General features: G+C 43.2%; 1 long non-coding RNA gene and 1 pseudogene across 23 annotated transcripts in view; one reads left to right on the top strand and one right to left on the bottom strand.

Annotated features, from left to right (window-relative positions):
- LOC149126784 (uncharacterized) overlaps window positions 1–24,840 on the top strand; it is a 73,933-nt gene that overhangs the window by 31,955 nt on the left and 17,138 nt on the right. For 2 of the 23 annotated variants that reach the window (XR_016234222.1, XR_016234225.1), the window contains exons 2-3: window positions 16,637–16,743; window positions 19,263–19,315. The exons of 18 other annotated variants lie outside the window; for them this stretch is intronic. This is a non-coding gene — a long non-coding RNA (uncharacterized LOC149126784). The remainder of the gene's footprint in view (window positions 1–16,636; window positions 16,744–19,262; window positions 19,316–24,840) is intronic. 3 more of the 23 variants (XR_016234223.1, XR_016234226.1, XR_016234224.1) reach the window with 2 other exon arrangements.
- Window positions 6,685–7,179, bottom strand: LOC127493273 (histone H1.0-like; annotated as a pseudogene).

Raw genomic sequence — 24,840 nt, 5'->3', positions numbered from 1 at the left:
CCTCTAATTCTCAAGGTTTTAAACTATTAGAACTTTGTTATTTTGCCATGTGGATGAACCTGGAAAATAGACCAAGTGACATAAGCCAGACACAAAAGGACATACTCCCATGTTACATGATTCCATTTATATGAGGTATCAAGAATGGCCCAATTCATACAGACAGAAAACAAGCAAAGGTTACCAAGGGCTGAGGGCAGGGGAATAAAGAATTACTGCTTAGGAGGTACAGAGTTTCTTTCTGCACCTAATAAAATTTTGGCAATGGATAGAAGTGTTGGTTGTGCAGGATTGTGGATGTACTGAATGCCACTGGGCTATTCACTGCAAAATGTTTATCTTACGGGAATTTCACCTCAATTTTTTTTAAAGATTATTTATTTGAAAGTCCGAGTTACACAGAGAGAGAAGGAGAGGCAGAGAGAGGTCTTCCATCCATTGGTTCACTCCCCAGTTGGCCGCCGATCCGAAGCCAGGAGCTTCTTCCAGGTCTCCCACGCGGGTGCAGGGGCCTAAGGACTTGGGCCATCTTCCACTGCTTTCCCAGGCCACAGCAGAGAGCTGGATAGGAAGTGGAGAAGCTGGGACCCGAACCAGCATCCATGTGGGATGCTGGCACTGCAGGCAGTGGCTCTACCTGCTATGCCACAGCGCCAGCCCTGTCACCTCAATTTAAAATAAAAGGAGGACTTCTAGCCAATTGGAAGAAGAGTGTGAAGGCAGCAGCAGGTTTCCCACCTTACCCTTCCAAGCATCAGTGAACGGCATCTCCAACCTTAGCTCCTGTCTCCCTGGCCAATGGAAACGTGTGAATAGAGAAACACAACACGTGATCACTCATGTATATAGAACGCTACATTCTGTAGGCTTCCATCCGTTTTCTCCACATTAGCATCTTGTATTCCTTGGCGTCAGAATTTTTTTTCTTAATGTGATGATACCAGCTCAGGTCTGGAGTCCTTACTCAGGAAAAACTTGTGTTGAAGTTTGATTCAATTAAATCCACAGAATCAGAGTGAATTTTAATGCATTATAGATTATCTCTGACACCATTATTCCACTTAACAATGATGGCTGTCAGATGGTGGAAAAGGGGTGGTGAAAACTGTCAGCATCCATGCCTTCCCTGTTACAAATAAGCCTTCTGCAAAGTGCAATGTGTAGAAGCTGTCTGGACAGAAAATGAGCTAATAAGGAGGAGGGGGATGCTAAAAATAGGTGTCCTCCCTTGTATTCATCAAACCCGCTGGTCTGGGGTGGGCACTAAGCCTCGTGTTAAGCTGCTGATTGGGATGCCTGCGTCGCATGGCGGCGTACCTGGGTTTGAACCCTGGTTGCACTCTCAATTCCACCTTCCTGCTAATGTGCGCCCTGGGAGGCAGTGGTGATGATGGCCAAGGTCATTAGCTCCTTGTCACCTACACGAGGAGACTCTTACTGCGTTCCTGGATCCTGGCTCCCACCTGGCCCAATCCTGGAGGTTGCAGGCCTTTGGAGAGTGAACCAGTGGATGGGCAATCTCTCTCTGCCTCTCAAATTACAAAACAAACAAGAGCAAGCCATTGCCCGGTGTTAAGTGATAATTCTATGTAAAAGATGAATCCAAGGCTTTTTATTCCCTCTGTCACTGTCTTGGGAGATTCCTCATCTTTATTTGCCCTCTTGAAGGACTGTCTTTGTCCTTATGCTAATTTTTATTCAATGTCATAAATGCTCATACTCTTCTTCTTTCGCATAATGATTTTTGCATAAAGGATTGCCTTCAGAGTCAGGTGGTAGACAGTATGTTCAAGAATGGGCAGACTTGATGCCTTCCCAGGAGGCTGTGCCTTTACTGGTAACCTGAGAATTGTGCACTGTGGAAACATACATTTCTGAATGTTATTAGCACACACTATCTCTGGATTTTTTTAAGATTTTATTTATTTATTTGAAAGACAGCATTAGAGAGAAGGAGAGACAGAGAACTTCCAAGCAACGGTTCACTTTCCAAATGGCTGCAATGGCCAGGGCTGGGCCAGGCCAAAGCCAGGAGCCAGGAGCTCCATTGGGGGTCTTCCATGTGGGTGGTGAGGGCCAAGTACTTGGGCCTTCCTTGGTTGCTTTTCCAGGCAAGTTAGCAGGAAGCTGGATAGGAGGTGGAGCAGCCAGGACTTGAACCAGAGCTCGTGAGATGTTGGCATCGCAGGCGACAGCTTAACCTGCTGCACCGCAGTGCCAGCCCTCGCCCCTGGATTCTTCCTTGCAGAGGGAGGCTGCGTGCTCATGAGACACGGATCTCCATGAAGAACTGCAGGAGAACCTGTTATCCGAGGCATTTATCCTCTGCGCCCTTGTCCAGATCAGCTTGGAGAACTTGTTCTGTGTTTCCTTCTCTTCATTGAGTTCAGAAAAGAACCTGAGCCCGTGTTGTTGTTGTTTCATTTCTAGTCTGTCCACTTCTTCTTGCCCTTCCCCTCCATCATTATGGAAGCACCCCTGTCTTCCACCAGCCAGTGGTCTAAGAAGTCTTCTTGGGAGGAGGCAGAGCCGTCTGACCTTCGTGAGAATGAAAACACACCAGTGATTCCGAGCCAGAGAGTTGTCAGACCTCCGTTTCCACGAGGAGGAAACTCTATTTTCACTCATACCCCAGCAAGAGATTAGCGGCTTGAAATCACTTTGACAGTGTCAGTTGCTCTATTGCATACCACAGGGAATTTTAATTCCAGCCTGTGAAATTGTAATTGCTTCTCAAGGAGAGGTGAGGAATCCTGGGTGATGGCTGTAGTCAGGCTCAGTGTCAGAGCTGCCCGTTGCTGCCACATCAGATATTACTTGCTGTTATTCAAAAATCACTCCAGCTTTCCATATGGGAAGCTGAGCTGGGGAGTAAAACTAAATTAACAGAAACTGTCAGCTGCAAGGAACGCGCAGACAGCAGTGTGACAGAGGTGGGTGACTTCCCATCAGAAAAGGCAACTTTTCCTCTCTTTTTTGGGTTAAGATAAAGAGTTTCACAAACAAATTCCATTACTTAAGGTATGCCACTAAACGATGTCATTATTAGGCAAAAAATTATCTGGTCTATGACATGGTAAGATTAAAGCTGCCAACTTCTAGTCCTTCCTTCCTTCCTGGAAAGAGTAAAAAAAAAAAAGCCTAAAGAGTAATTGAAATAATGAAGATAACAAGTCCCTGTCAGGTGCACGTCTGTAGTGGATTAAAATGACCTGCTCTCTGAGTTAAACTGTCTGAGAAATTCTTCCCCGGCTCTGTTTGGAATAGAGAGAACCTGGAATTACATTTGAGGACAGCGCATTGAGAGATGGAGGAAATTATCTGTAGAGAAGACGACTTGGCCAGGATTAAGCAGCACTGAAGTCCACATTTATTTCTTCTACTGAAGGCTAGAAAGGAAAGAGAAGGGGCCAAGGAGGATATTTAAGAACCAACATTAATAAGCTGTGGCACTGCCTTTTAATTTTAGAAATTAGAGAAAATTCAGATATGGACTCTGCTTTTCCTCATTGGATGATCTTTAGGGCAAATGTTATGTGCATGTCGGAGGTCACTTTTCCGGTTGAAGGAAATTTTCCTATACAAGGTATTGGTGCCCAGACTTCTCTGCCCTTTTAATGAAAGGGAATAGTAAGGGTGTGGGTTTGTTTTTGCTGTTTTGAGTGTTGTCTTCTCTCATTACTATTGAGTTGACTAACTTATTTAAAGCCTGACGCTGACATTTTCCAGTATCAGTAAAATTTTATGCTCCTCCAAGTTCCTCTGGGCGCCAAAGTTTGCTTTGCTTTTTCTCCAAATGAACAGAAACTTTAACTATTGTTTAAGTAAGCGCCTGCTAATGTGCCTGAGAAGCAGCAGATGATGGCCCAAGTGCTTGGGCCCCGGACACCCATGGGGGAGACCCAAATGGAGTTCCAGGCTCCTGGTTTAGGCCTGGCCCAGCCCAGGTTGTTACGTTACATTTAGGAAGTAAACCAGCAAATGGAAGATCTTTATCTCTTTGTCTCTCCCTTTCTGCCACTCTACCTTTCAAATAAATAAAAATAAACCTTAAAAAATATTGCGAGAGGTAGCGGGATCGATGCCCGCATTCTCCAGTTTGACGGTATGGGGGGGGAAGCCATAGTAATCCATTATTCGTACTTTGGAAACTTATATTCATTAAATAAAAGTTAAAAAAAAATAAAAAAAAAATATCTTAATGAGCATGAGAAAAGAATTTATAGCACTACAGTCCCAATTGATAGTGGTTTAAAATACTCTTAATTAATAGATAGCAAATCAAGTCCTTTAAGAGGGTAAAAAAAATTAAATGAGTCATTAGATTTTTCTTTTGTATATCTGCTGTGCTGTTGAGACATGCTTTTATGATGATGGTTATTTCGCTTCTAATGCAGGACTCCCTTAAGTGTTTCCTGTAGGACTGATCTGGTGGTGAATTCCTTCAGGTTTGCTTGCCATGGAAAGTCTTTATTTCTCCGTAATTTCTGCTGGATGATTCTGCTGGATGTAATACTCCTGGCTGGCAGTGTGTTTCGTTTTGGACTTCGCATACTTCATCCCATTCTCTCCCAGCCTGTAGAGTTCCAACAAGGAAGTAGGCTATTGTTACTCTGATGGAGCCGGCCTTGTAAAAGACTGGATGCTTTTCTCTGGCTGCTTCTAGAATTCCTTTGTCTGGTGGTGTAGTTGTTGTTTGATCCTCTCCGAGAGGCACAAACTGTCATTCTTCATTGTCTCTGTTAGGGGTCCTCTGGACTTCTGGACCTGAATGTGTATGCTTGGAAAGCTTATGGTGATTATTTCTATGTCTTTTCCCTTGTCGTCTCCTGGAACTCCCTAGTGTAGAGGTTTGCTCACTTGGCAGTGCCCTGTAAGCCTTGAAGTTTGGTTCCTTTCTTTAAATGTAACTTGCCCTTTGATTGGATTTCAGAAGATCTGTATTCAAGCTTACCAATTCTTCCTTTTGCCTGTTCCATTCTGCTTTCAGGCCTTCTGACTGCATTTTAAATTTCATTTATTGAGTTCTTTAGCTCTAAGGTTTCTGATTGGTTGTTCTTATCATCTGTGTCATTGATGAATTTCTCGTTCATATCATGAATTGAATAGTCTTTTTGGTGTCATTGAATTGCCTGTCTATTCTGTTGCATCTCAGTAAGTTTCTCTAAAATTATTCTTTTTAAAAAATATTTTTTACCTGAAAGGTAGAATTACAAAGAGGAAGACTGGTGGGGGGCGGGGGGAGGATAGGGAGAGAATCTTCTATCTGCTGGTTCACTCCCCAAAATGGCTAGGATGGCTGGAGCTATGCCAGTCTGAAGTCAGGAACTGGGAACTTCTCCTTGGTCTCCCATGTAGGAGCCCAGGGATGTGGGTCATCTCCCACTGCCTTCCCGGTCACATTAGCTGGGAGCTAGATCAGAAGTGGAGCAGTCAGGACTTGAACCAGTACCCATATGGGATGCCAGCACTGCAGGCAGCAGCTTAACCTGCTATGCTATGGTGCTGACCCCTGTTTAAAAGTTTTAAGATTACAAAGACACAGCAAAACTTTCCCTGCACAAGTAATACTTCTTTTAAAAGTTCAACAGTGACACACAACTGCCCAATTTTCCTATTTTATTCAAACATAAAGAAACATCAGTGTGTAGGATTTTTAGTCTCCCAGATCCCATTGTGAAACATCTAAGTACTAGCTCTAGATATGCATAACTCACTCCCGACCTTTCACCCAAACTTTCCACTCCTGCTAAAGAAGAGACTTTGCTAGTCTCCCCTCATGGCCGGCTTTGTGGTGCAGTGGATCAAGCTGCTGCCTGGGACACTGGCATCCCATAGAGGGACCAGTTCATGTCCTGGCTGCTCCGTTTCCTACTAATGTGCTATTTGGGGAGTGAACCAGAGGATATCTGTCTCTGATATCGGTCTCTCCCTCTCCATAACTCTCTCCTTTCAAGTAAATACAATTTAAAAAGAGAGAGAGAGACTTTGCTGAAGCCATGAAGAATTCCGATGCTAGTTCCAGCTGTCCCTGAACCTCTATCCCCAGCCTTAAGACAAAGGGGAGGCCACAAGGACAGACTAAGAGACCAGGGACGGAAGCTAGGTTTGGACCCTGCGGCATATCCCCTATCTCCCCACCACTGCCCACCTCTGGGATTTGGAAGTCAGCCCACAAAAGACTTATTTTTTCTACCTCTTTTCTTGGCCATGCACCACTTGCCTGTCCTCCAAGCCAAAGGTTCCAAAACCCTCACAAGGGGTGCCCAACTTGAAGAAAATTCTGCTCATCTGAAAGAGTCCTACAAACCTTATAATCCCCTCTCATCTGACCAGAACAAAGTGCTTTTCCTGTTCTCTCCTCCCCCATTTACCTTCACAGCAAAAGAAAAAAAAAACTAACAAAACACGCAAATCCACACAAACCCTTAAATCATTAAGATTATCAGCAAATCAACGGAACAAAATAGAAGTGGATTCTAATCATCAGAGATGTGTTGCTGTGCTATACAACCATTTAAGGAAAACAGAATTATTCCCTGATTTCTGAAGAGTCCAAATTCTGTCTTTTATACAATCAGAAAGTGGCAGGAGATCATAGAAAAGGACCAAGAGAAGAAAGAAGAAATGTGTTTACAGAAAACAGGGGCCAGGAAGGAGTGTCTAGAAGAAAAGCCTGAGTTGTCATGCCTTCTTGCCAGTCCTCCTGGCACTGGACTTGGCTTTGAGCTTTACTGGTTTGGCCTTTGCGGATTTGACAGTCTTGGGGTTTTTGCTTTCATGGGTGTGACAGCCAGCGTCTTCTTGGCCTTGCGTGGGGCTTTAAAGGCAGCCTTCTTGGGCGTGGTAGCCTTCTTTGGCATGGCCACCTTCTTGAAGGCCACTGAACTCTTGGGCTGTTGCCCAGGTGGAATGACCCAAAGGCACTTACCCTTTGGTCTGCTTGGGACACCAGTGGTGATGTGGGGCTTGGTTGACAAATCGATCTGCAAGTTGCTGTTCTCACTTGTAGTTGGTGTTGATATGCTAATGGATGGACAGGTATAAGGAATCAGCATGGTTTCTCTCCTCCTGGATGTCAGGCGCAATCATGTCTGAATACCTGGGGTGGTCTGTGGGCTTCTTGGAGGCCTTGGCCTGACTGGGTTTGGCTGCAGAGCGGACATATAGTTCAGGCATGATAACCTGCCTTCGTAGGCACTGCTTAAGGTGCCTTCCAAAAGGGCCAGCCCTCAATGGAGTCTGAGCAAAGCCTGACTCAGACCTGATCTCAGGTCACTGTCTATCACATCAGTCCCATATCTGCCTCTTGGGGGTATCAGCAAGGAGTCTCTGCCCTTGACCCTGGCATGAGTCACAGGAGGACTTACTGGGTCACCTCTATGTGGCCCAGCCCTTCCAATCTGTTGCTCTGTCTTGGTACCTGCCTCTGCATCTGATTCCCACCAGCTTGTTCATGGTAAGTCAGAGAGACAGGGAGAGGCCTCCCTGGGGGATTAGATGGGGCAGGGGACAGCATTTGTGGCACAGTGGGTTAAGGTGCTGCCTGCAACGATGGTAATGGTGCCTGGTTTGAGTCCTGGCTACTTTGCTTCAGATCAATCTTCCTGCTAATGTGCCTGGGAGGCAGCAAGTGATGGCCCAAGTGCTTGGATACTTGCCACCTATATGGGAGACATGGATGGAATTTCTGGCTCCTGGCTTTGGCCTGGCCCAACCCTGGTTGTTGTGACCATTTGAGGAATGATGGAAAATCTTTCTCTCTTTGTCTCTCCCTCTCTCTCTCTGGTTTTACCTTTCAGGTAGGTAGGTAGGTAGGTAGATAGAGATAGATAGATCTTTTTAAAAATGGGCTCTGGAATACATGAAAGAATGGTGACACTTGATAAATCACCTGAGGTCAGTGGGCGTTGGTTCAGAGTGAAAGACCAAGTGGTTCATTCACATAATTTGTGCCTGGAGAAGCTGTAACCTAAACCTCAAAGTTCAACTGGTGGAAATTTGGTGTGAAGAAGAGGCATCCAATTAGTCTCCAGGCCCATGCCAAGCCCATTGCCTAGCGAACCTTTGAAAGCCCCCAAATTCTGCTATAACTTTGTGGAAATCCAGTGGACACACTGAGGTCTCATTCCCATTTACTCATTCACTTCCTCATTCAGAACTAAGCCTCCACTCTGACACAGAATAATCACATCACACAATGGTGCCTATGCAGAAAACAACTGCACAGTTAAGCCCGGCATTTAACCCCAAACATCTGAACACCAAAGAGAATTCTTGGGAGACTTGTTCAGAGGTGTGCCCAAATGAGAGGGGCGGCCTTGGGCAAGTCGCGTAATTCTTTCATCTGTAGAATGAGGTGTGTGTGTGTGGGGGGGTGTCCACATATGTAGTCTCTTGCGGGGGGTCCACATATGTGGTCTCTTGGAGCCCCTCACTCTTCCTCTAGGCTGAGCTGCAGGGTTTGTATCCCCTGCATTTTCAAGACCAGGGCCCCCATGAAACAGACACATAGCAATTGCAGTTTTTCTGTAACACCTACTCAGATCTCAACTCACATTTCAGGTAGTACTGTGAGAGCGTTTAAATTCCCTGACTTGTTACAAAGAAACGGCCTGTTTAGGATTGATTACCAGAAGGCAGCCAGTGGGGACTTTTTGGGGCCTTAAATTTGTGACTTGGATGTTGGATTGCCACACATTTTGCTTTTAATATTAATTAGAGTTACCGCCACACCTCAGATAGACAGCATGACCGGGCCATGTAGCGTGAGGGAAAGCTGGTGTTAAATTGCCTGCGTTTTTTTTTTTTTTTCCCCTCCACTTTCCTTTTGATTTCTATATCTAAAGGTGTTAAAAATATTCCTCAACCTGAACTACAACATTTTTAGCTGCCAAAATTTTTTTTGTAGCTTTTTATACTTCTTTTGGCCCAAGGCAATCTGGTTTGATAAGATTAAATTTTTTAGACTGGTGTCCAACCAACTTTTTCTTAAGGTGTCCAGCCTCTCTGCTTTTACAAATCTTGGAGGATGTCAGGTTAAAAGGAAAAAAGAGAAGAGTGACCCTAATTGAAGGCTTAAGAATCTTGCATTGAATGCATGGGGTTAGAGATCTGACACTTGGGAAAAACTACTGGAGGCTCAGAAATGAAAAGATATGAAATTGGGGAGAGATGGAAATTGTCAAGGAAAACAGCCGCAGGAGACCTTCTTTGGGGGGCTTACAGATCATTCTGTTGAAACACACCACGTGCAGCCCGTCTTGGATGTTTCTCATGTCAAACATTTAAAGGCAGAACATGAAAGATCCCGTCTCCTTTTCTCTACCATCGTGGTGAGCGTGCCTGTCTCCCCTCCTCACCATGACTTTACTAGAATTTAGATCAAGAGATTCCTGGCCAACCATCACATGAAAATTATCCCATTCCCTAATGAATTTGGGTGAAAACTCTAATGCAATCGGGCACAACTCCAAGAGGAGACATTGGGGAAGAACCAAGCTGGGTCTATGAGGTGCTGTGAGATGGTAAATGTGTTTGTGCTGTGTCAAGGTCCCCATCATAGAACAGGCAGATGGACATATTTTATTGGGACCATGGTGTTTTCTTGTTTCAAAGATCTGCACGATTATGTTGGTTTAGTGATAAACATATGAAATCTTTTGGGGAAAAAATAGAAATCATTTACTTCCTCTCAAGGGGACCCAGACTCTAAGCTCCATCTCTTTGACTTCTGATTTTACTCTCAGATATGAGACCAAATGAGACTTGATACTACTCACCACTGATTCTTGGGAATAGAGACAGAGCTGTATTGTTTCCTTACTTGGGTCCAAAACATGGAGTTGAGACCAAATGTTAGTTTTTCCTGTCTTAGGCAACACTTTAGCAAGGATCAGGAATTCAGTTTTCTTGAAGTTTGGAGCTGAAGGTAGCAGACCAGGGAGTGGTGTCTATGGTAGCAGAAGTTTTCCCTTTGTAATTCAAATAGCACCAAGTAAGTTCGCAAAAATCACACAGGCTGAAAACCCAAAAAACAAGAACAAAAAACTAGGAACATCTGCCCCCTAAGATTATACTCTCAGATAATTCTTGAGAGGCCTTTTGGGTTAAGCACGCATATCCATTTATTAAGAATAAAGTGTATGAATTCTTAACTGAGCAGGTGTAGTAACAGAACTTGAGAAATGGACGAGCAACATGAGAAAGCTACAGTCCGTTGTTTCCACTGCAGTAGATAAGCAGAGAAGGTAGCAGGTGCTGGAGGGATAGAGGGTTGCTAGGTCCCCAGCAGCTATTCAGGGTGGAAGTGCCACAGCAAAGCTTAAGTGAGGATCAACAATGCTGAACTGCAAAGACAGGAGTTTGCCTCTTACTGAAGCACTTTCTTAATTAAAATAAGGATGGGATCCACAACACCAGTTGCAGCTACGTATTACAATAGCAACTGCCTAAAAATCAAAACACCGGCATCTGCAATCTTGGCGTCAGCAACGGTAATGGTGAGACCTAGAAGCACCACCACCTGCGTAAGCTGAGGCTTGTGAACAAGTCTTCTGGAAGGAACACACTTGTAAACTTGGCAGCAGATAAAACACTGAAACCAAGGAAGAGTTAAATCTCGTCCACAGTCTTGCTTAAGAAAGTGATTACTACGTTGTCTCTTTCCAAAAGTGTCAGTGTAGGGTGAGGTGCCCAGTGGCCTGGGCCATTGACCAGAGAGCCAGCTGTCCTCTGCTTTGTTAGTGGACTCTCTCCACAGCCTGCAGTGTTAGAAGCCTGCACCGTTCTTCCCTGACTGCCTCGTTGAGTCCTGAGCGTGGCCGCAAAGTCCTCACAATGTGGCCTGAGTTTATTTCTTAGCCTAATTTCTAATCATTTCCCTTATATGAAGACAATTCCAAAAGTTCATGGAAAATGGAATGAAAATGTTTTTAATGCAAAACATTTTTTAAATCCATGCACAGTTTTCTCATAACACATTTTCCACAAACTTTTCGAAGACTCCTTGCATACATGGATTCCAAAGATTCTTTTGTACCATAATCTACTTTTCTTTTAATTCCATTTTCCACGACCATTTGAAGTATGTTATTTGTACCACAAACTTTGTCATCATTACTCAACAGTAACTCTTTTCCCTCTCTGCTCAGCCTCAGACATCCTCTATTCTTTCTGTCTCTCTGAATTTGACTATTTTAGGTGCCTCATGTAAGTGGAGCTACATAATATTTGTCTTTCTGTGTCTGACTTCACAAAGTGTAATATTTTCAGGGTTCATCCATATGGTAGCACATAACAGAATTTCCCTCCTTTTTAAGGCTGAAAATTTGTATGTTCTTTTATGCATTCATCTGTCAATGGACATTTGGGGATATTTCCACCTTTTAGCTACTGTGAATACTGTATGAGTATTGGTGTACAGACATATGTTTGAGTCCTTGCTTTCAATTCTTTTGGATATATATTTAGGGATAGCATTTCTAGGTCTTAGGTTTTGGTTTATATTTTGTATGGTGCAAGTGTTGTGGCCTGTATCCAATATCGGAGTGTGGGTTCAAGTCCTAGCTACCCCACTTCCTTTCCAGCTTCCTGCTAATGCATATACTGGGAGGTAGCAGAAGATGACACAAGTACATTAGTCCCTGCCACCCACGTGGGAGACATAGATGGAGTTATGGGCTTCTTGTCTAGTGCTGGCTGTTGTGGGCATTTGGGGAGTGATCCGGCAGGTGGAAGATTCTCTCTCTCTGTCTCTGTCTCTGTCTGTCTTTCTGTCACTCTGCCTTTCAAATAATAAAAATAAATGAGTATCTAAAATTTTTGAGGAATTACCAAGTCATTCTTGATAGTGGCTGTATCAATTTTATATTTTCACCAAAAATGTATTAGGGTTCCAATTTCTGCAGTCCTCACTGATTAGTTTCTGTTGGACTTTTTTGGTTTATCTAATTTTATTTCTGGATAGCTGCCATCCTAATGGATGTAAGATAATACCTCACTGTGATTTTGATTTGCATTTCTCTAAAGACTAACAGTGTTGAACATCTTTTCATGTGCTTAGTGGCATTTGTATGTATTCTTCCAAGAAATGTCTATTCAATCCTTGACTCATTTTTGCATTGAGTTTTTTGTTGTTTTTGAATTGTAGGATTTCTTTAAATATTCTGGGTGTTTATCCCTTGTCAGATGTGATTTGCAAATATTCTCTCCTGCATGTTGTCTGTTTGTATTCTTAGTGATATCCTTTGATGCATAAACACTCTTATTTTGATGAAGTCCAATTTATCAATTTTCTTTTGTCTGTACTTCTGGCATCATACCTATGAGATCATTGTCAAATTTAATGCTATGAACATTTTCCTTATTTTCTTCTGAGAGTTTTGTTAGGTTTAGGTATTTGACTTCCTCTTGGTTAATTTTTCATGTGTGATTTAAGGTAAAGGTGCAACTATATTCTTTTGCACCTGGTTATCAGATTTTACTATTACAGTTATTAAAAGGTTTGGCCGGTGCCACAGCTCACTAGGCTAATCCTCCCCCTTGCGGCTCCAGCACACCGGGTTCTAGTCCCAGTCGGGGCGCTGGATTCTGTCCCGGTTGCCCCTCTTCCAGGCCAGCTCTCTGCTGTGGCCCTGGAGTGCAGTGGAGGATGGCCCAAGTGCTTGGGCCCTGCACCCCATGGGAGACCAGGAGAAGTACCTGGCTCCTGCCATCAGATCAGCGCAGTGCGCCGGCCGCAGCGCACCGGCCGCAGCGGCCATTGGAGGGTGAACCAACAGCAAAGGAAGACCTTTCTCTCTGTCTCTCTCTCTCACTGTCCACTCTGCCTGTCAAAAAAAAAAAAAAAGTGCCATAGCTTTTAATAATCTTGGCACAATATCAAAAATCAGTTGATGAGGGAGCCAGCATTGTGTGTGTAATGGATAAAGCTGCCACTGTGATTCCAGAATCCCATATGGGAGTCAGTTCATGTACTAAGCTGCTTCACTTCCGATCCAATTCTCTGCTGTGGCGTGGGAAAGCAGCAGAAGATGGTCCAGGTGCTTGGGTCCCTGCACCCATGTGGGAGACCTGGAAGAAATTCCTGGATTCAGCCTGTCCCAGCCCTGGTTGTTGTGGCCATCTGGAGAGTGAACCAACAGATGGAAGACCTCTCTTTCTGTCTCTGTGACTCTGACTTAAATACATAAACAAATATTTTTTAAAAATCAGTTTGATATATGTGAGATTTTATTTCTAGGCTCTCTTCCATACTATTCCATTGGTCTGTATGTATGAACTTAAGCCTGTACTATGCTGTTTTAATCATTGTAGCTTTATTATAAGTTCTGGAGTTGAGACATGTGGTTATTTCATCTTTTTCTTTTCTTTTTTTAAAAGATTTTTATTTATTTATTTGAGAGTTAGTTATAGACAGAGGGAGAGACAGAAAGGTCTTCCATCCACTAGTTCACTTCCCATATGGCCGCAACACCAGAGCTGAGCTGATCCAAAGCCAGGAGCCAGGTGCCTCCTCCTGGTCTCCCATGCGGGTGCAGGGGCCCAAGCACTAGGGCCATCCTCCAGTACTTTCCTAGGCCACCATCAGAGACCTGGATTGGAGGAGGAGCAGCTGGGACATGAATCAACACCCATATGGGATGCCTGGTGCCACGGGTGGAGGCTTAGCCTACTACACCACAGCACTGGCCCCATTTATTCTTCTTTTTCAAGATTGGCTTAGCTATTTGAGATCACCTGTGATTCCATGTGAATTAGAAGTATGACTTGTTCCATTTCTAAAAAAGTTACTGGAATTTTGTTAGCAATTTCATTGACTCTATAGATTATTTTAGGGGTATTGACATATTAATGATGCTAAGTCTTCCTATCCATGGATGTGGGATATCTTTCCATTTTTAGTATTCTTACATTTCTTTCAGCAAAAATTTTTAGTTTTTAGGATACAATCTTTCACCTTCTTGGTTAGTTTAACTCTTAAATATTTACTTTTGGTGCTATTGTAGATTGAATTTTCTCAACTTTTTTGGATTATTCATTACCGGTGTATGAAAATGCAACTAATTTTTTTGTGTGTGTTGATCTTGTAATTGACAACTTTGCTAAATGTATTAGCTCAAGTAGTTTTCTTAGGGGGTTTATTAGGATTCCATATTCATACAACCATGTCATTTGCAAATAGCTTTATGTCTTCTTTCCTGTTTGGATGCTGCTTCCTTTTATGGTGTAATAGCTCTCACTAGAACTTACAGTGATGTAAACAAGTATCCTTGTGGTGTTCTTGATCTGAGGGAAAACTGAGCCTTTCAGCACTCAGTATGGTGTTATCTGAGTTTTTCATAAATATTCTTTATCATTTTAAAGAAATTCTCTTCTATTCCCACTATTCTGATGTTTTTCATTAGAAATGAACGTTGGATTTTATCAAATGCCTTTTCTGTGTCAATTGAGATGGCTGTGTGTTTTCTTTCTTTCTTCTGTTCACTTGATACTCATTGACTGCTGGTCTTATGCTGAGTAACCTGTACATTCCTAGGATAAATTCCATTTGGTCATCATAAATGTAAACAATTATTTTACTATACTGCTGAATTCACTCTTCTAATATTTTGTTGATACTGCATCTATGTATATATTCTCTCTTTTTTTTTTTTTTTGACAGGCAGAGTTAGTGAGAGAGAGAGAGAGACAGAGAGATGTCTTCCTTCCGTTGGTTCACCCCCCAAACGGCCACTACAGCTGGCGCGCTGTGCCGATCCGGAGCCAGGAGCCAGATGCTTCTCCTGGTCTCCCATGGGGTGCAGGGCCCAAGCACTTGGGCCATCCTCCACTGCCTTCCCGGGCCACAGCAGAGAGCTGGACTGGAAGAGGGGCAACCGGGACAGAATCCAGCGTCCCGACCGGGACTAGAACCTGGGGTGCCGGCGCCACAGGCGGAGGATTAGCCAAGTGAGCCGCGGCGCCAGCCTATGTATATATTCTTAAGGGTTATTGGTTTGTAATTTTCCTTTCTTGTGATTTCTTTGGTTCTGGTATCAGAGTGATGTTGACCTCAAAGAACAGGTTAGTCAGTGTTCTCTCATCAATTTTAAAAAAAGGGTTTAAGAAGGATTGGTGTTAATTCTTTAAATGTTTATCTCTGTAGCCATCTGGGGTGTAGGCTTTTCTTTGCTGGGAATATAGTGCCTTTTTCATGCTGTTCAGAGGAAAGTCTGGTTTTGAGGGAAAGAAAGTCTTATTCCAAGGAATTTCCTTGAGAGAGCCAAGCAAGGTCCCACAAAGAGAATTTTCCCAAGGACTCCTATCATTACACCGAATTCAATCTTATGCTTCACTTGGCAGGTATGCTTAAATTACTCCTGGTTATTTCAAAACAAACTACTCTGCAAGGGTAAATATAGCACATAATATCCTCCTACAAGGGAAGACTTCTTGCTGTTCACAAGACAGCATGGAGAAATACTTTCAGGATTGAGTGTGTCCTGGAGTCATTTCACAGTGATTGCTTGAGGGAGATAACACTCCATTTAAAAGTAAGCTGTGGTTCATAATTATGTTTGCTTCTTCTGTACCTACCACATGGACTATATGATATCACTTACAGGGGTGGGACTCAAGTATAAAAAGTCACAAGTAAATAGCACACTTGATATCTACTTGAAAATTTTTCTGTGTAAAAACCTCATGTTTTATTCCTCTCTGTAGATGTTGGGGTAGAAACAGAAGTTAAAACCTTGGGCCTTGGTATCAGACAATCAGAGATAACATCATCTCATAGTTACTACGATGAATTAGGCATATTGAACACAGATTAGATCAACTAAGGAGTTAAAAATTCCAGTTCTTCAGAATTTTCTGAGCTATAAGCATGACCTAAGGTAGTCCCTACTTCCTCTTCTTTTGTTCTACTGGTCTTCAGAAATAATTCACGTGAAATCCAGAAAGTAGGGAGATCTCAAGAAATCAGGTGAGACCCTTTGCTTTACCTTCTACACACTTATGAGGTTATTTGGTTGTAGGACTCCAGGAAACAGTAGTGGAAAGAAATAACTGATAGAAAACTGATCAAGAATAATGGTGTCCCCATTTCCTTTTCCCCCAAGACGAGTTGCGGGCCTCCTGTAAATCTGGTTGCCCCTTCCAACCTGTGCTGTGGAAAGTCTCCTTTTCGACCTTAGGTCACTCAGATCTGTGCTCCCGTCTGCTCATTTCCTCAAATGCAGCTGCAATCCATTTTCTTTTAAATTTTCTTCTTTTGCTTCACTTGTTAGAATGAGACTCTAAGTCCCTTGAGGCAGAAATCTATGTACTCTATACATAATTCTATTGGGTGGTCATGTATTCTTATCAGAAATTAAAATGCCTACGTCATTTAGAATATTGAATTTCATCTTTAAATGGCTAATGTAATCATGGAGAGAGGGGAAATGATGTGTGTCAAGGATGTAGTATTTTATAGACATGATCTTACTTCATTGTCCAATGACCCTCCAATGGAATCTGATCCCTATTTTATAGATGAAGCTAAAAACAAAAACAAAAACAAAAACAAACAAACAAAAACACAAAGTGGCTTGGCTGGAATTTAAGGCAAGGGTTTACTGATGTCAGAAATCTCATGCTCTTTCCTTAGATTATCTGCTTCAAATTTGTATTGGAAACAAGTGAGACCTGAATCCAGTTGATTCAGATCCTTAACTGCTTTATAGTTTCAACATCATAAAAAAATCAAAATCAACGGTAAGTTGAGTATAAATTTACCAAACATGTGCTACTGATAAGCTAACTTTAAAATAAGAGGAAAATATTGTGAGACATGATTAGTACCCCAGAGTAAGTGTAAGTTCGGCATGAACCATGTAAATTAGGTTGTACCATGGAGGAGAGGTTCTCAGACTTTCTTGAGTCATAGAAACTCTAGGGCAAAAGAAGCAGAAAACCAGTCTGTTTACTAAGTAACTAGGTCCAAGCAACTTGCGAAGTATTTATGTCCTCAACTTTTCTAAGAACTGTTTGAAAAAATAATCCATGTAACCTGAACTGTATTTTTATTTCACATGAAAATTACCATAATTATTTATTAATGGCAGGTAACATCTGTCTCAACTTTGAAATATAATCATCCTCTTGATTTTTTTTAAGATTTTTTTATTTTTTGAAAGGCAGAGTTACAGAGAGGGAGAGAGGCAGAGAGAGAGAAGTCTTCTATCCACCTGTCCACTCCCTAAATGGCCACAATGGCCAGGACTGGGCCAGACTGAACCTAGGAGCCAAGAGTTTTATCCCAGTCTCACATACTGGTACAGGGGTCCAAGCACTTGGCCGTCTTCCACTGCTTTCCCAGGCACATTAGCAGGGAGCTGGCTGGGAAGTGGGGGATTCAAACCAGTGCCCATAAGGGATGCTGGCAATGCAGGTGACAGATTAACCCTCTGCACCACCGTGCCGGGCCCCCTTCATTTCTTGTTCCATGGAGCTTTTCACTTGATATTTGCCTTTTTTCTATAGCCACTGCCAAAAATCTAGTCCATCTTTGTAAAAAAAAAAAAAAAAAATGTCTATTTGACAGGCAGAGTGACAGAGAGAAGGAGAGATGAGGGGAATTAAGGGAGTGTGGAAAGATTAATCGATCTTCCATCAAATAGTGTACTCCCCAAATGGCCACAAAAGCTGGGTCTCAGTCAGGCTAAGGCAGGAGCCAGAAATTCTATCCTAGTCTCCCACATGGTGGCCAACGTTCAAATACGTGGGCCATCCTTCTGCCCTCTCAGGCACATTAGCAGGAAGTTGGATTGGAAGTGGAGCAGCTGGGACTTTAACTGACACTCCCCTTTGGGATGTTGGCATTCCGGGTGGTAGCTGAACCCACTGCACCACAACACTGGCCCCAAAAAACTAGTCTTAACGAAGATATGGTGTCATAAAAACACAGGGTTGTGCAGTCTGATGCTGAACACTGACATATTTGGAGCTAGTATTCTGCCTGGTATCTGACGGCTGCAGCTGTGTTTCCCTGACCAATTTAAAATATCCCAGGGCATTGCTGTGGGTTCACTAGGGGTGACTTGGGGGACCAGGTGATCCTTCTCTTTACGTACATATTAATTTTTGTCATATTTAAGGTGTACAGCATGTTCTGATGTGGGTATACAATGAGAGTCACTACTGGCAAGCAAATTAACATGCCCAGCAATTTGGTTGTTGAACTCCTTAAGAACATCTCCTCTCCCTTTATTTTCCCTCCCTTCTCTCTCCTTTTTGTTCTCTTCACCCCCTCTCATGCCTCGTTTGTTTTCTATACTTGCTTGATGACACCAAAGCATCTTGAAGCTTCTATCATCACTTCAATTCTCCATGATATTTTAGAATAGACACGGAAATTGTCACTGACTGAGGTGACAAGTGGAAATCTGATGTCCAGACACGTGTTCCCAGCAACAAAGAAAAGCTGATACTGAAGGATTCCTTAGGTTCTCACATGGACCATCTCATAATCGGAGCAGGGAAGGCAGGAAAGGGGAGAGAGATCAAAGGAAGCAGGAGGAGACAAAAGGCTTGACTAATAAATCTTTATTTAAAAAGTGTATCAGGTGCCTTGCACATTTTTGGAAGAGGCCAACAATAGAGTGAAGGCCTGGACTCTTCGAACCCAGGCATCCAGACGGTCAACTGTGGATGCCAGAGGGGTCTTCTTAAAGTTCATGGAAAATGTGTACTCTGAGAAAAATATACATGGATTTCAAAAGTTTTTAGCACCAAATAAATTTTTAGCATGAAATAAATTTTAAAATTTTGTGGGATTAACATATATACTTGTACATTTTTATGGGATACAACATATCTCAAAACATGTATATGGCAAGTGGGGAGAAATTAGCATTTCCATTTCCTTTTCTTTATATTTGGAGCCTGCCAGCTCCTCTGTTTTAGTTGGTCATAAAGCATACAACACATTCTTGTGAACTGTGGTTGCCCCACTCGGCTTTGATCTCTGTTGTGGGACCTATTACCACACATCCCTCTATAATCCCCCTCCTCCATTCCTATTCTCTAGTAATCACTGTTCTAAGTTCAGACTGACTTTTTAAAACTCCCATATATGAAATGGAACATGTGGCTCTTTTGTCTTTCTGTCTCTGGCTTATTTCGGTTAACATAATAACATGTAGTTCATCCATTTCCCTGCAAATGTCAGGATTTCATTTTTTACGGCTGAAATGGACATTTAAATGATATACTCTTTACTCATCTATTGATAGACACCTAGTTCGATGCCGTATCTTGGTTGTTGTGAAGAGGACTGGAAATGCAGGTATCTATTTAACAGGCTGTTTTCATTTCCTTGGGATATATATATATATCCCCCAAAATAACTTGGTCATTATAGTAGATCTATGTTTATTTTTAAAAAGATTTATTTTTATTTGAAAGTTGGAGAGACACAGAGGGAAGGATCTGTGATCTGCTGGTTCACTCCCCAGATGGCAGCAACAGCCAAGTCTGGGAGGGGCCAAAGCCAGGAGCCAGGAGCTTCTTCCAGGTTACCTACGTGGGTGCAGGGTCCCAAACACCTGGGCCAACATCTGCTGCTTTTCCAGACCATTAGCAGGAGCTGGGTCAGAAGTGGAGCTGCCACGACTCAAACCGGTGCCCCTATGGGATGCTGGTGTTGCAGGCAGCAGCTTTATCACTATGCCACAGCACTGGCTGCTATTTGTACTTTTTTTTGAAAAACCTCTGTACTCTTCTCATAATGGTTATATTAATTCGCATTCCCACCAACAGTGTATATGGACTTCCCTTTGTCCACATCCTTGCCTGTATGTATTATTTTTTGTCACTTTGGTAATAGGCATTCTAAATGAAGTGAGATGATACCTCACTGTGATTTTGATCTTCACTTCCCTGATGGCTCATGATGCTGAGCATTTCTTCATACATTTGTTGGCCATTTGTATCTCCGCTTTTGAGAAATGCCTATTCAGAGTCTTTGCCCATTTCTTAACTGGATTTTTTGGTTCATGCCTATTTCTTAACTGGAGGGTTTTTGGTGGTTGCTGTCCTTGGGTTTTTGAGTTCCTGTGTATTCTGGATATTAATCCTTTGTCAGATGCACAGCTTGTAATTATTTTCCCCCATTCTATCAGTTGTCTCTTTATTCTGTTGATTGTTCTCTGCTGTGTGTACAGTAACTTCTTAGTTTAATATGACCCTATTTGTCTAGTTTTGATTTGTTATATATGTTTTTGGGGTCTTAGAAAAAAATCATCTACACTGATGCCTGTAAGTCCCATTTATTATCTTCTAGTTGTTTTATGGATTTAGATCTTCTTACATTTAGGTTTTCTATCCATTTTGGGTTGACTTTTATATAGGATGAGAGGTAGAGGTGAAGTTTAAATCTTCTACATATCAATATCCAGTTTTCCCAACAAAATCTATCAAGGAGACAGTCTTGTCTCTAATATATATTTTTGCCACCTTTTATTGAGCATCAGTAGACAATAGATGTCAGGATTCATTTCTGGGGTCTCTATTCTGTTCCATTGGTCTGTGTATCTGTTTTTATGCCAGTACCATGCTGGTTTGTTTACAACATCTCTATAAAATGTGATGAGGTCAGATATTGTGAACCTCTAGCTTTTTTTTTTTAAGATTTATTTTATTTTTAAGATTATATTAAGATTATATTTTATTTATACATTATGTATTAAGATTATATTATTTATTTTTTAAGATTTATTTAATTTATTTGAAAAGCAGCATTAGAGAGGAGGTAGGGAGAGATACAGCAAGCTATCTTCTATCTGCTAGTTCATTCCCCAATGGCCACAATAACTAGGGCTGGGCCAGATTAAAACCGGGAGCTCCTTCCAGGTCTCCCAAGTGGCCAAAGGACTTAGGCCATGTTCTGCTGCTTTCCCAGGCATATTAGCAGGGAGCTGGATCAGAAATGGGGCAGCTGGGACTTAAATGAGTGCCCAAATGGGATGCTAGCATTGCAAGTGGCAGCTTTACTGGCCAGGCCACAATGCCAGCCCCAGTCTTTGTTCTTTTTGTTCATGATTGCATTGGCTATTTGGGGTTTCTCAATGAATTTTAGGATTGTTTTGTTTCTATGAATAATGTCTAATTTTGATGGGATTATTTAATCTGTACATTCTTTGGGAATTATGGACATCTTAATGGTTTTCTAAACAATGCACATGGAATGTCTTTTTTTTTGTCATCTTCAATTTCTTTCATTAGTGCTTTGTAATTTCCATTGTACAAGTCTTTCACATCCTTGGTTAAATTTATCTCACGGTGTTTCATTCTTTTTCTAGGTCTCTGTCTCTCCGAGTTTCTCATTTACATCATACAGTTTTCCTGTCATTCAGTTGTCTGTCTGAATACTCGTGTATCTCTTGAGCATTCTTACAGCCATTCTTCTGAATTCTTTATCGGGCACCTTGTCAATCTCCATTTCTTTGGAGTCCATTGGTAAAACATTGTGCTCCTTGAGAGGCATCACGCCACCTTGCTTTTTCTTACTCCTGTGTTCAAATGCTGACATGGGTGCATCTGGCAGAGTGGTTGTTTCTGTCCCTTTTACAGAGTGGCATTCGTGGTGGGAGGCTTTTTCCTGCAAGGTATCTTTGGATGTCGTTCCATGTTCTGTATTTTAGTTCCTGTTGGATGCCGTGTTGCACTCTCCCTTAACTTCCTCCACTAAAATTGATGGCAGCAACAGGGGGTTATGGGATACTCCTCTCAGTCCCGCAAGGGTTTCAGCAGCAGTCAGTGGGGTGGGGCCAGAGCTGTGGAGGTGCTGGCCCTTAGTAGGTGGTTACTGAGTTCATAAGAGCACAGACCCGTAGTTCCAGGGGAGTTGTACATGTTCCCTGGTGGCAGGGATGTGACGTGGATTCACGTCCTGCATGGATCACCACAGCACAAGTCTTAGGATTCCATACAATGCTTGCTTTCTTTCTCTGCCTTTTCCTTGACCAAGAATTCTCTGTGTTGTGCTGCCTGAGGCTTGGGGAAGACTGCATCGCCCAGTCTTGTGGTGTCCAACACTGCAATGCTACATTATACCCATAGCCCACAGTATGTCAAAACTTGAGCAGCACAGGGTAGGGCCAAGGCCCACGTTGCTATGGACTGCCTTCCACGAAATTGTGGCCCAAGGTCATTGTAATCGACCACAAGTGATATCACTGGGATGTATGTTCAATGATTAGGGCCACAGATCTCCACCTGGGACAATACAATTTCAGAGGATCCGTCCATAGGCACTATCTTGGGACAGAGGCCATTAGGATATGCCCAGCGTTGGGTTGTACCAGCCTGGCACTGAGTTCCAAGATGCAATCTTGTCCTCACTTCGGTGCCCTACTCCCCAGTGGCTGGAGTCTTGCCCCTTGCTGTTTGCCCAGGATTGGGGAGGGCCAGTGAAGGGATCCCCAGGCCCCCCAGACCCCCATTCTGACACTAAGCAAAGTGTCCCCTCCGTCTGACAGTCAGTGGGCCCTGTGTGTTTTGAGAATGGGTGCCAGGCTTGTGCAAGTCTCAGAATGACAAGGCTCAAACACTGCCTTAGCAGAGCACAGGTGTGCACCTGATGCTGGGATGGGTCTATAGGCTGGCTGCAAGTAAGGGGAAGAAGCATCGCTGAGCTCTATCTGGTACTGTGTCTCACCACAGTGGGACTGGCATTGAGTTTCAAGGGAAAGCCCTGAGCCCAAGTATCAGCCCTTGTGGCTGGAGTCTTGCTGTTTAGACTGGGGTAGGTGTGGTGCACTCAATCATTTAGCCACCTGACTGTGCAGGGTCCACAAGGCTGTCTGTAGGTACTGATTTGGGAGCAGAGACCACGGGGTCCTGTCCAGCACTGGGTTTCCAGGTTAAGGCCTGGACCTCATTCCATCTCCTGTTCCCTAGTGAGAAACGAGGTATCTCTGAGCTGCACTTGGAGCTGGAGGAGGGCTGAGGCAGGCATCTCTCTCCTTCCTGCCCTCGTCAATGTGTCTTTTCTTATACGGAAACCAGGCATTCTGGTCTCTCACGTGGCTTCCTTAGCTCTTGTGAAGGTGGCCTGGTGCATTAGTAGCTGTTCACACTGGTGTTTGTGTCTGGTGATTAATCACTGGAATATCTCACTCAGACTCCTTACTCCACCACTACAACTGTTATTTAATGCCATTGTTTCTCCATAAAGTTTATGAAGTACCCTTGTATCTACTGGCACAGGGCAAGTTTAGGTCAAACACAGGACAAGGGAGCAGGAAGATTTTTTAGTACATGATTACAAGGTTTGGAATTGCACTGTGTCTTAAGTCCTGCCTCTATAACTTAGTGGGTCTGTGTTGCTTGCATAAATTACTTAATCTTTTGAGGGTTAGCAGTTCTTCATTAATATGACAATAATGCCTACCCCAATGTGTCTTTGGGACTAATTAACAGCTGTACAGTGCATATCATATCATCTAGCACATTTAAAGGCTAGGCAGCTCGTGGTTATCAATATTATTGTTATAAAAATGGGATTGCCCCATGGAAGAGAGAGAGAGGTCTGTAGAAAAGTATCAAAGATACAAAGGAAAAAAAAATAGTGGGGAAGAACTTGAGTTCAAGTTAACTTGCTGGTGGGCATGCAAGTTGGTACAACCACTGCAGAAAACTGTTCAGCTGTGTCCACTGAAGCTGAAATCTGCAAATACGATGACCCAACAATTCCAGCCCTAGGCTGACAGCCACTTCATGAACACTTACATACGTGTACCAAAACATGCTTATAGCTATATGTTTCATAATAGCAAGCAAACTGGAAACAAATGTAGAAAGGATACAATGTGATACGCTCATATGCATACAATGGGATACTACTCAGCAATGAACTTGAAGGAGTCACTGCTGCACACAGCCACTTAGATACACCTCACAATCAGCATTGAGCAAAAAGAGGTAGACACAAAGTAGTGATACTGTGTGATTCCATTTATATCAAGTTCATACACAGGCAATGGAATCTTACAGTGTCAGAGACAAGGTGGTGGTTAGCTTTGAGGGGGCAGGCTGAGTAGCTGGAAGCAGGTGTGAGGAGCCTCCGGGGGCTGGCTCCAATGTGTGTTCACTTTTGGAAGAATCCCTGTGATTTCTGCAGATTTTCATAAGGATGTTAGGCAACAAATTGGCCAAAGCACAGAGAGATCTCTTCATAGTTTTCCCTCTTAGCAGGGACAGAGGGGCACAGGAGAAAAACTGATGTTGTTACTAAGGGAAAACATGGAAAGAAAACAGGAGGTACAGGTGCATTTACAACCTGCAGGTCGAGTGTCCGGCCATCGGTGTGAGTTGAGCCATGCCATGGCACAACGCCCAGGTGCAGTGTTCCACACAAGAAAAGCACATTGCCTGCTCACTGGTGCATGCTGAGGAAGGCTTCACTCCAACACGGGGGTCCATGACCACACCAGTGAGACAAGCACGTGGTGGGCTGTAATGCAGACTCTGCCTGCCCCACGGGAAGACATACCCCTTCCATTTCACACTGCACTGGCTTATGCAAGCCACATGGGTGTGTGCCTGACTTCAAAGGGTTGGGAATGCAGCTGTGGGATCAGCCCCAGGCTTGATCTGGTTCAGAGTCCTGTGTGCAGAAAAACTGTATCTTATACCTACCCCCACGCTCCCCTCTTCCTCTGTAGCTGAAGGGCACAGAAAAGCAACAGCTGGGTTTCCAGGCCCTTACTCCCACCCCAGGGTCACTGGAATGGTGACTGGGATCATGTGTGACCCAGTCCCAGCTGCAAGACAGCGGCTCTGCTCCCTGTCTGGACCACAGAGCCAAGG

This window comes from Oryctolagus cuniculus, chromosome 5 (assembly GCF_051225735.1).
Source record: "Oryctolagus cuniculus isolate XC-2025 breed Fujian yellow rabbit chromosome 5, ASM5122573v1, whole genome shotgun sequence".
NCBI classification, from domain to species: Eukaryota; Metazoa; Chordata; class Mammalia; order Lagomorpha; family Leporidae; genus Oryctolagus; species Oryctolagus cuniculus.
Note: the sequence above shows the minus strand (reverse complement) of the source record. Positions and strands in the feature narration are given on the sequence as shown.